Consider the following 12377-nt stretch of genomic DNA (forward strand, 5'->3'; position numbering starts at 1 on the left):
TACCTACCTATCCTCCAACTTACCTCTCGAAGTGGTGATGGCACCTGAAGAGCCCTCGTCCCCGAGCTTGCAGTCTTTTTCTAAACCGGAGATTTCCCATTGAAATCAATTGAGCGCCTGAAGGCTCAAAAGCACTCTGCACCCAGCCGCCCCCCACTTGCCCTGAGTAAGTGACCAGGAGCCCAGCTCCCACAGCCGCGTGGCTTGCCAGTCAGCAGCCACCAACCAAGGCCCCCCTATCCCTCATAGGATAATATTGGGCCTAACTCTCTCTGCACCCGGCCGCCCTAGAGTCGCTGAGGGTGAACCAACTGTACCTACCTGACACTGGGGGACCCCTGAGTCCATGCCCAGAACCTCAACTCTGCCAGTCGAGTACTTACCCTTAAACCGATAACTCTATTTTCCTCATAGGGTAACATTGACTGGCTTTTTCCTGAAATTTCTTCTAAGTGTGGACTTTTCAAATCTTAAAATATTCACCAAAAATCAGCCGAGTAACGAAATCGAAATTACTCACCTGCTCTTAGGTGAGCTCCCAGTGCTGGATCTTGGTGCCCAGCACTGACTCTGAAAAATACTTACAACGGTACTTACCCGTAACCCAATTTTCTTCCATAGGAAATCATTGACTGTTTTTCTGTGAAATTTCTTCGAAGTGTCGATTTCTGCAATCTTTAAATATTCTTCAAAAATCGCATAATATCTGAAAACGTAATTACTTACCTGTTTTGGATAAAGGCCCCAGTACTGAGTCTAGGCACCCAGTACTGGATTACAAAAGTAACGAGAACATACTGTACCTGCAACTTGAATTTTCCATTGAGCTCAATGCATTGTTGTGTTTAAAATAGAGTTGCCTATTGCAACCACTTGTAACTGTTTACAAAAGTCAATTGCATCTTGCAAAAGTATTTATATGAAACATCTCATTCTGAGAAAGTATATTTTAAATCCAAGTGTTGGTTCTAAAATAAAACAAGCATATATTTTTTATATATAAACCATTGGCCTACAGTTCAGTTATTGAGTGTGTGTGACCATTTGCTGACTGAATGTGTACAACAAATGCTTTACACTGTCCTCTGATACTGCCTTACTGCTCGCCCAAGCTACCACTTTAGAGTGTAAGGTTATATCTAACTTTAACCTCTGTCAAACCCTGGGGGACTGTGGACTCTGTACACCCTGTACCTATTAAGGAACAGTATATACAGAGCCACTTTCTCACATTGGTGGATCAGCGGTGGGATACAAACTTGCATTTGTTGGACTACTTGGTTACCATCTGATCACACGACAGAACTCTTAAAAATTGCCTTTAGAATTCTGATTGGTCTTTTCCAAAATTACTAAAAGTCTTGCTAGGGCCTTGCTTAAGTCCCATTAGAATTTTAGAAAAATAAAAGTCACTATAGTCAGGGTAGAGGATTAGAACTGTCAGGTTAGAATGACTCAAACAAACCCAGCTGTTAGTGACAATAATAACATGGACCTGGTGGAGGAGCTCGACCTCACACCTTACTTACACTTGTCTTTCAAGGAATTGAGGTCCTTATGCAAACTTAAAAATTTACCCATGGGCCTGCATCCAACCAAACTAGGGCTCTAGGAGCTCTTGGCTGAGTATGCTAAGGACCACCCGTCTGAACATGGTGATGGCCAGTCAGATGAGGAAGGGGAAGCAGAGGAGGTTGACAATAACCCCCCCATTACTATCCCCTAGGGAGGAGAGGGCACCCATACCCTTCAATCCAAGGATTAGCATCTGGGCACCTAGAGATTACACAGGTGGCTCTGGTACCAGAGAGAACACTGGGGAACCCACCAGTGAAGAGGACAGCCTTATGAGGCTGGCCAGAAGACTTGAGCTAGAGTCCAGGCTCCTGGCTCTAGAAAAAGAAAGGAGAGAGATGGGTTTAGCACCCATCAATGGTGGCAGCAATAATAAACATAAGGATAGGGAGGAAACTTCTGACCTTAAAATCCCCAAAGGGATTGTCCCTAAATTTGAGGAAGGTGATGATATCACCAAATGGTTCACAGCCTTTGAGAGGGCTTGTGATATCAGAAAAGTAAGGAAACCTATCTGGGGGGCACTCCTGTGGGAACTGTTCTCTGGTAACTGCAGAGACAGGCTTCTGACCCTTTCTGGGCCAGAAGCAGGATCCTATGACCTCATGAAGAAAGCTCTGATTGAGGGATTTGGATTCACCACTGAGGAGTATAGAATTAGATTCAGGGGGGCTCACAAAACCCAGACCCAGTCCTGGATTGATTTTGTAGACTTCTCAGTGAAGACACTGGATGGTTGGTTAGCTGCACATGGTGTGCAGGGTTTTACTGGATTTTATAATTTATTCATGAAGGAACATATATTGAGTAACTGCACAAATGAAAAGTTGCATCAGCATTTGGTAGACCTAGGTCTAATTTCTCCCCAAGAATTGGGAAAGAAGGCAGACCACTGGGTCAAGACTAGGGTGACAAGGACAGCCACTGGGGGTGACCAAAAGAAATTGGTCACAAAGCCTCCCCAGGGGAAAGGTGGTGAGAATCCCCAAGATAAAAAGTCTGAGTCTTCCAAAGGGCCCCAAAAACCTGTTCAGGTGGGTGGGATCCAAACTACTCCATATGTGCCCCAACCATATAGGGGGAAGAACTTTGATCCCTTAAAGGCCTGGTGTAATAACGGTAAGAAGTCAGGACACCTAACTGTAGCTTGCCCCCAAAACAAAGCCCCTAAGGCACCCAGTACAGCTACTCCTGGGGCAGCAAGCATACAAATGGGATCAGAGGTGTACCCTGAGCAAATCTGGGAACACACTGAAGCAAGTCTAGTCTCCTTGGGAGAAGTGGAGTTTGCCACTGTAGCTGTGTGGCCCCCCAACTTAAAGAAATACTTACAGTACCCCTGGGTGAATGGAACTAGGGTAGAAGCTCTGAGGGATACAGGTGCCAGTGTCACTATGGTGAAAGACACACTGGTTTCCCCTGAGCAATACTTGATTGGGAAGTCTTACCCAGTCACCAACGCTGACAGTGTCACCACTAGTCATCCCATGGCCATGGTAACATTAGACTGGGGGGGGGGGTTACTGGCTTGAAACAGGTAGTGGTCTCTCCAAAGTTGCCAGCTGCCTGTCTGCTTGGAAATGATCTGGAATCCTCAGCCTGGGCTGAGGTTGAGCTAAAGTCCCATGCAGACATGCTGGGCATCCCTGAATTGGTGTGTGCAAACCAGAGCACAGAGCAAGAGGAAGGGTGAAAAAGTAGGTCTGGAGCCTGAAATAATGGCCCAGCCGACCAAGAGAAAAGGAAAGAAGACTGGGGAACCAGCTTCTACACAGCAAAACATTCAGGACCCCTCTCCACAGGGAGAGGATTTGGATACCCCTGAGGGAACTGAGTCCATGGAGCTTGACCCCTACCAGGTTGAACTCTTGGGCCCAGGGGGACCCTCTAGGGAAGAGCTGTGCCAGGGTCAGCGAGACTGTCCCACTCTTGAAAGCCTGAGGCAGCAAGCTGTTTCAGAAGCAAGGGGAGATGTCAGTGGTACCCACAGAGCTTATTGGGAAGAGGGATTACTGTATGCTGAGGCAAGAAACCCCACTCCTGGAGCCACCAGGAGGGTGGTAGTGCCACAGAAGTACAGGTAGTTCCTCCTAACTTTGGCTCATGACATCCCCCTAGCTGGACATCTGGGGCAATCCAAAACTTGGGAAAGGCTAGTGAGTCACTTTTACAGGCCCCAGATGCACCAAAAGGTGAAGGAGTTTGTCAGCTCCTGTGTTACCTGTCAAGCCAATGGCCCCCCTCATCCCACTACCAGTGGTGGGGGTCCCCTTTGAAAGGGTAGGAGTGGACATTGTGGGTCCACTTGAACCTCCCACAGCCTCAGGGAACAAATTTATTCTAGTGGTAGTGGATCATGCAACTAGGTACCCTGAAGCAATTCCACTTAGGACTACTACAGCTCCTGCAGTAGCCAAGGCCCTCCTGGGTGTCTTCACCAGAGTGGGGTTTCCTAAGGAGGTGGTTTCAGACAGAGGTTCCAACTTCACGTCTGCTTACCTAACACACATGTGGAAGGAGTGTGGAGTGCAGTATAAGTTTACTACACCCTACCACCCACAAACCAATGGCCTTGTTGAGAGATTCAACAAGACATTGAAAGGTATGATCATGGGTCTCCCTAAAAAACTCAAAAGGAGATGGGATGTCCTGTTACCATGCCTGCTTTTCGCTTACAGGGAGGTACCACAGAAGGGAGTAGGTTTCTCACCCTTTGAACTTCTGTTTGTTCATCCTGTAAGGGGACCACTTTGTCTTGTAAAAGAGGACTGGGAGAGGCCTCTTCAAGAGCCCAAACAAGACATAGTGGACTATGTGCTTGGCCTAAGGTCCAGAATGGCTGAGTACATGGAAAAAGCATCCAAGAACCTTGAGGCCAGCCAGGAGCTCCAGAAGCACTGGTATGACCAAAAAGCTGCACTGGTTGAATTTCAACCTGGGCAACAGGTGTGGGTTTTGGAGCCAGTGGCACCAAGGGCTCTCCAAGATAAATGGAGTGGCCCTTACCCTATCCTAGAAAGAAAGAGTGAGGTCACCTATCTAGTTGACCTGGGCACTAGCAGGACACCCAAGAGGGTCATCCATGTGAACCGCCTCAAGCTCTACAATGACAGGGCTGACATCACCATGCTGATGGTGACTGATGAGGAGCAGGAAGCAGAGAGTGAACCTCTCCCTGACCTCCTCTCCTACAGCCCAAAAGATGGATCAGTAGATGGTATGATCTTCTCAGACACCCTCTCTGCCCAACAGCAGACTGAATGCAAGCAGGTTTTGCAGCAGTATGCTAGCCTCTTTTCCCTGACCCCTGGTCTGACAAACTGGTGTGCCCATGATGTGGACACTGGTGACAGTGCACCTGTCAAAAACAAAATCTATCGACAGTCAGACCAAGTCAAGGAGAGCATCAAAGCTGAGGTCAGCAAGATGCTGGAGTTAGGGATCATTGAACCCTCTGAGAGCCCCTGGGCCAGCCCAGTGGTTCTGGTCCCCAAACCTCATCAACAAGGTGAAAAGAGATGAGGTTCTGTGTGGACTATAGAGGGCTCAACTCTGTCACCAAGACAGATGCTCACCCTATCCCAAGAGCAGATGAGCTGATAGATAAATTAGGAGCTGCCCAATTTCTCAGTACCTTTGACCAGTGGCGGTGCGTCCATTGGGGGCGTTGGGGCGTCGCCCCCCCCGTAGCTGCGTCGCCCCCCCCGTAGCTCCCGCCCGTAGCTCCCGCGGCTAAGTACACTTAAGTTCAAAGACGCAGAGAGAACCAACTGACAATCATGTCAGTCAGCATGACGTTGGACCACCCACCCCCTTCAGAGTCTGAAGGGGGTGGGCGGTCCGGCGTCATGTTGACTGACATGATTGTCAGACCAGGGGCAACAGGCAGCGCAGCAGCACAAGTGCGCATGAGTGGGGATGGTGAGCGAATTTTCACCCGTGCCCAGTCATGCGCACTTGTGTTTGCACTGGCTTGCGCATGCCCATTAGGAGCCCCTCGGTCTCCTAATGGGCAGGCAGCGGGCGTAGCGTAAGCTGTGCCGTCAGCCAATCCTGGCGCTGCTGGCAGCGCCAGGATTGGCTGAGAGGGGTTGGCAGGCCCCTCCAGTGCCGTTCGTGAAAGGCGCGCAGTCCAGGGGAGCAGAGGTCTGAGAGGTGGCGTGCCGTGGACCCGGGACCGGCTGTGAGGTAGGTTTTTCGTTTAATATTTCATAGCCCCCCCCGTGCGCGACTCCCCCCCCCCCCCCCCCCCGCGAGCCGCGACTGAAGCTAGATTATCTGTTGTGATTTGCTGTACACGTCTTGTTCAACGTGGCAGGCAGTGCTTTTTTTTTTTTTTTAGCTCGTTTGCATTTGTTTGTGTTTCAGAGTTATGGGGGAGAGGGGGTGCCTGCGTCATCCCAACACACGCTACAATGCGGCGTGATTACCACTGTCTGCAGACTGCTTGAAGTTGACGGCCCAAGAATGAATGGCATTTGTAAGGGCCTTTATTACTATGCTAGTACGTTAACAGTATGCAGGCTTAAAGTACCACGAGCACTAGCACATGATTGCATGGCATGCTAAGATGCCTGCGTGCCCGGTCTGTAAGGATGGGGGTCCCACTCAAAGCACACAGTCCTGTTGAGAAATACTGTTACTATCCTCAAGAGGTAAATTTCCAATCTGTTTTGAAATGGTTAGTGGAGTCGCAGGTGCGACGTGAAAAGGTGAAGTGGCTGTCTATTCGGACTGCAAGCAACATGTGCAGATCTCGGTATGTCAGAGCCACACCAGTTTCAGGGGTTGCACTTTTCAAGCTGCCCGTGCCTATGAAAAACCTCATGTTGCCGAATTTGTGTTTTACATGCATATATCAGAAACTGCATGCACACAGTTGGGTTGAGGTAGTTCAGACAGTGGTCACATGCAGCCCCTGACTTGATTATTCTGGAAACTCACTGATTTATTGTATTTTACACACATTGCGTGAAAGCTGCATCTTGACTCAATTAAAGATGAGATTGAAAATGGTGAATATGGGAAATAATGTAAGCAGACACTTAGTACATGCCAGTGCTCATGTGTAAGGGATGGTTGCTGTCCCCTTGATCTAACATAATGCAAAGTTCGGCTTTCGCCATGTTTCTTAGTGCAGTCACTTCGCTTTAAAAAATGAAGCCCATCTCGGTCTCACTGTAACCATTTCAGAAATTAAACATAGCTTCTTGGAGTAGTAATATGGCACTTTTTTGTAGCTTTAATTTAAATACAATCAGGTTTACCCATCTATATGCAATGCTGAAGGGTTATGTCCTTTGTAATTAAATTAGCAGACTTCTGCTGTGTGCTGTATTTTTGCTCTGCATAATGAATAGTACCAGCTCTGAGAGTTTGGCACTGTGCATTGTCCTTACCTTGATATGTAGCGCATTGAATTAGCTTATTGAAGTCTTGCACAGAGATCCACTACTAACCTGTCTGAGCTATAGGTCTTTAGTCAAAGTTCTAACAAAAACAGTTGAGACTTGCTTTGGACAATGAAACTTGTTCTCTCTCTCTGTTTCATGTTATGGTAAATGGCAGTGTTAACCAGAGGAGACGTAAGCCATGCAAGCCATGTCTGAGTTTTGTTTTATGTAATGAGCGGTCACAAATGACGTGGATTTTCCCTTAACAGGCCATTGAACATCTCTGAGCCTCATTGACCAAACTTATCACACCATGTAAATCATGCAAAATTAAGAAGGGCTGCTTTTCCCTGTAGCATTATATGTGCGCATATTGTCAGGTAAAGACTATATCTGTAGACGCAGTTTTAGAAGGGTTTGTGTTATTGTTTGTGTTTAAGGTTTTTAATGTATTCCGACTACAGTGAGATGTTCTGTTAGTAAGATGCCTAGGGTCTGACAGTGGGAAGCATTATCTGAGTGTCGAGGCTGAGACCTCAGGATGCAGGCAATAAGAAAGGCTTGAGAACGGCCTGTGCTGTGTGCCACACATTATATTTTCGCCGGTGCAATGCTCATTGGTTTGTTGTGTGGAGTGCTGTTTGTGTGTTGTGATGCACAATGTTGTCTCCCAATAACAGTTTGCTATGTTTGCCAAACAAAGCAGTGTAATGTCCAAAAGACTATCAAACCCTGCCCAACTCAAACCATGCGCAGCCTTTTGTTTCGTTTATTCAATTAGGGTACAACATTTTTCGCGCCCCACCACTTTCAAAATCCACCAGCCGCCACTGCCTTTGACTTAACTGCAGGGTACTGGCAGATTGGCATGGCTCCAGGAGCAAAAGAAAAGACAGCATTCTCCCCCCCTGATGGGCATTATCAGCTTACTGTGATGCCCTTTGGGTTAAAGAATGCCCCTGCCACTTTCCAGAGGCTGGTGAACCATGTCCTGGTTGGGCTGGAGTCCTTTGGTGCGGCTTGTCTTGATGATATTGCTGTCTTTAGCTCCACCTGGCAGGATCACCTGATCCACCTTGGAAAAGTTTTAGAGGCTCTGCACAATGCAGGTCTCACTATCAAGGCATCCAAATGCCAGATAGGGCAGGGCACTGTGGTGTACTTGGGCCACCTTGTAGGTGGAGGCCAGGTACAGCCCTTACAACCCAAGATCCAGGCCATCATGGACTAGATAGCGCCAGCAACCCAGACCCAAGTCAGGGCATTCCTTGGCTTGACTGGATACTACAGGAGGATTGGGTCGATTGTGACCCCCCTCACAGAACTCACCTCCAAGAAGATGCCCAAGAAGGTGAACTGGACAGTTAGTTGCCAAAAGGCTTTTGACACCCTAAAAGAAGCAATGTGCTCAGCACCAATTCTAAAAGCTCCAGATTATGCCAAGCAGTTCATAGTGCAGACTGATGCCTCTGAGCTAGGGATAGGAATGGTCCTATCCCAGACCAATGATGAAGGCCAAGACCAACCTGTTGCTTTTATAAGCAGGAGGCTACTCCCCAGAGAGCAGCGTTGGAGTGCCAATGAGAGGAAGGCCTTTGCTGTGGTTTGGTCCCTGAAGAAGTTGGGGCCATACCTGGTTGGTACTCACTTCCTGGTTCAAACTGACCACAGACCTCTCAGATGGCTAATGCAGATGAAAGGGGAAAATCCAAAACTACTAAGGTGGTCCATCTCCCTACAGGGAATGGACTTTGAAGTGGAACACAGACCAGGGGCTGCCCATGCCAATGCAGATGGACTTTCCAGGTTCTTCCACTTAGACAATGAAGACTCCATTGGGCAAGGTTAGTCTCATCACCTTTCGTTTGGGGGGGGGGGGGGGGGGGTTGTGTGAGAAAGTGTCATCTTTCTTGCATGGTATGCCCCCACTTTTTGCTGAATTGCTGAATGTACTTTGACTGAGTGTGCCCTGGACTCCTGCCAATCAGGTGCCCAGGGCCTATGTTCCTTCCCTAAAACAAACCAAACCCAAATTGGCAAACCCTGGCCACATGTCAGCCCCTGGTAAATAGTACCCTAGGTACCCAGGGCCTTGTGACCAGGGAAGGCCTCTAAGGGCTGCAGCACTCCTTGTGCCACCCTTAGAGGCCCTCTACCCTTACACACACACACTGCCTTTGCAGGCTGAGTGTTTGGGTGCAAGACAAAAACAAAGTCGGCATGACACACATCCCTGTGTGCCATGCCCATCACCTACACTGCCATGGCATACATCAGCCACCCCTCTAGCTGGGTGCCTTATGTCAATGGTGTGGGCACAGGAGCAGGAGTCCTGTGCCCCTACAGTGCCCAGGTCCATTCCTGAGCACTGTAAGTGGAGTGCTGCCATTTAAGAGTACATGGTGCTGAGAGCTCGTCAAACACGAGCTCCACAGCACCATAATGGCAACACTAAAGACTGAGAAGTTTGGTATCAAACTTCTCAGCACATTAAACCCACACTGATGCCAGTGTGGGATTTAATGTACCCAGCACCCCAGAGGGCATCTTAGAGGTGCCCCCTTAAACCTAACCTACAATCCACGTCTGCTCTGAGGCTGCCTAGGCTGCCACCCAGCAGACATGTTGCTGGACCCCTGGGTAGGAGAGCCCCTGCTCTCCTGGGCCTGCAACAATGCACATCCTGGGCGAGGTGCTAAATCTCCTCCCCCAGGATGGGCAGGGGGAAGCTTCAAAGGCATGCTGATTCTGTGAGCTTCCCCAGGCCACTGCAACCCCCCACTCTGGTGGGAAGCTTTGGCCGGAAACCCCAAATAAGGACAGGGGCTGTGCCAGCCTGCCAACCCCACCCCTCAGGTGGGGGAGGCGAGGTGAAGCACATCTCTGGGCTCTCGCCATCTTGAAGATGGGGAGCCCTACCCTATCAGGACTAGGCTACTGCCCCCCTCCCACAGGCGAGAGGCAGGATAGGGGGTGTACCCACCCCAGGACAGGGACCCATTGGTCCCTGCCCTTCACCTACCTGTAACACCCCTAAATCTAGTATTTAGGGGCACCCTGAACCTTCCTTCCCCAGATTTCAGATTCAAAACTACAAAGAGCAAGAAGAAAGAAGACCTGCCCTGCAGCTGCTAAAAAGAGGAAGACACCAACTGCTTTGGCCCCAGCCCTACCGGCCTGTCGACCCTCGAACCTGCTCCTGCTCCAACCCGGCATTTCTTGTGGCCAGCAACCTCACCAACCCCGGAGGATCTGACTACCTTTTGGCTCTAAGCCCCTGGGACTCCCATGAGTAGAGGCTCTACTCAAAACCTACCTCTAATCCCTGGCAGCAGCCTGGAACCGCGAACCCAGCACACTCTGCACCAGCCAAGCCTGGCCAGTGCCGGAGTGAACAAAGACCCCGAGGACGACCCCACGGCGACTGTGACCCCGAGTCCGGCACCCAAGGACCTCCCTCGACATTCCTGAAGAAGCCTGCAGCCTCAGAACAAGGAGCCCCCCCTACCGCAATCAACAGAGGGTAAGATTTCCCGACACCAAAAGGCACCCCTGCACGTGGCGCCCCACGGCCCCCTGTGCCCAATCCCAGGGTACCTACCTATCTTCCAACTACCCAACTTACCTCTCGAAGTGGTGGTGGCACCTGAAGACTCCTCGTCCCCGAGCTTGCAGTCTTTTTCTAAACCGGAGATTTCCCATTGAAATCAATTGAGCGCCCGAAGGCTCAAAAGCACTCTGCACCCAGCCGCCCGAGTGGCCCTGGCAGTGAAAACTCTACACCTACCTACTTCCCCACTTGCCCTGAGTAAGTGACCAGGAGCCCAGCTCCCACAGCCGCGTGGCTTGCCAGTCAGCAGGCACCAACTAAGGCCCCCCTATCCCTCATAGGATAACATTGGGTCTAACTCTCTCTGCACCCGGCCGCCCTAGAGTCGCTGAGGGTGAACCAACTGTACCTACCTGACACTGGGAGACCCCTGAGTTTATGCCCAGAACCTCAACTCTGCCAGTCGAGTACTTACCCTTAAACCGATAACTCTATTTTCCTCATAGGGTAACATTGACTGGCTTTTTCCTGAAATTTCTTCTAAGTGTGGACTTTTCAAATCTTAAAATATTCACAAAAAATCAGCCGAGTAACGAAAACGAAATTACTCACCTGCTCTTAGGTGAGCTCCCAGTGCTGGATCTTGGTGCCCAGCACCGACTCTGAAAAATACTTACAACTGTACTTAGCCGTAACCCAATTTTCTTCCATAGGGAATCATTGACTGTTTTCTTTGAAATATTTTTTAAGTGTCAACTTTTAAAATAGCTAAATATTGTTTAAAAATCATTACAGTAATTAAGTCGACTTTCATCACTTGATTCTGAGTACTGACCCAGGACTGAATCTAGGATCCAGTTCTGGAATTCCAAAAGTAATCTAGAAAGTAATCTGTTGCAAATAACTTGAATTTTCGATTGAGCTCTATGCATTGTTGTGTTTAAAATAGAGTTGCCTATTGCAACCACTTGTAACTGTTTACAAAAGTCAATTGCATATTGCAAAAGTATTTATATGAAACATCTCATTCTGAGAAAGTATATTTTAAATCCAAGTGTTGGTTTTAAAATAAAACAAGCATATATTTTGTATATATAAACCATTGGCCTAGAGTTCAGTTATTGAGTGTGTGAGACCATTTGCTGACTGAGTGTGTACAACAAATGCTTTACACTGTCCTCTGATACTGCCTTACTGCTCGACCAAGCTACCACTTTAGAGAGTAAGGTTATATCTAACTTTAACCTCTGTCAAACCCTGGGGGACTGTGGACTCTGTACACCCTGTACCTATTAAGGAACAGTATATACAGAGCCACTTTCTCACAGTGAGCATACAGGTGGGTGACAAAGTTAGGGTGAGGAGAACTGACTTCGTAAGAAAGGGGCAAAGTCACTTCTCACAGCCCATGGAGGTCAAAAAAGTTTCCTGTAACTCTGCCCTCTTAAGTAACGGTAAAATATGGCATTTTTCTTCACTATCTGTGTGTAGGAGTGGTGGGATCGTTTCCCCCTCTCATGTTAACCACGACAACGACGGCCTTCCCTTTTTCCTAGACTATGATTGGATTCTGGATGGCGATGCCGGTAAGGATTCTTATCCACAGAGGACGGATATTGCGTCTTCTGACGGTGTGAACGTTCCTGATGGTATAGCTACTCGGGAGGACAGTTGTAGTACCTTCAGTGGAGAATTATCGAAGGATGCCCCACAAAATCCTGGTACAAGTGGTGTAAACCTTGAAAATAATAGTCATGATACTGACGATGTTTTCCCCTCTAGTAGCAATGTTATCAAGGAACCAATGGTGAACAGATATGGTAGGGTAGTCAAACCACCTGCTAAGTTACACGACTTTG

This window comes from Triturus cristatus, chromosome 7 (genome assembly GCF_964204655.1).
Source record: "Triturus cristatus chromosome 7, aTriCri1.1, whole genome shotgun sequence".
In the NCBI taxonomy this organism is placed as follows: Eukaryota; Metazoa; Chordata; class Amphibia; order Caudata; family Salamandridae; genus Triturus; species Triturus cristatus.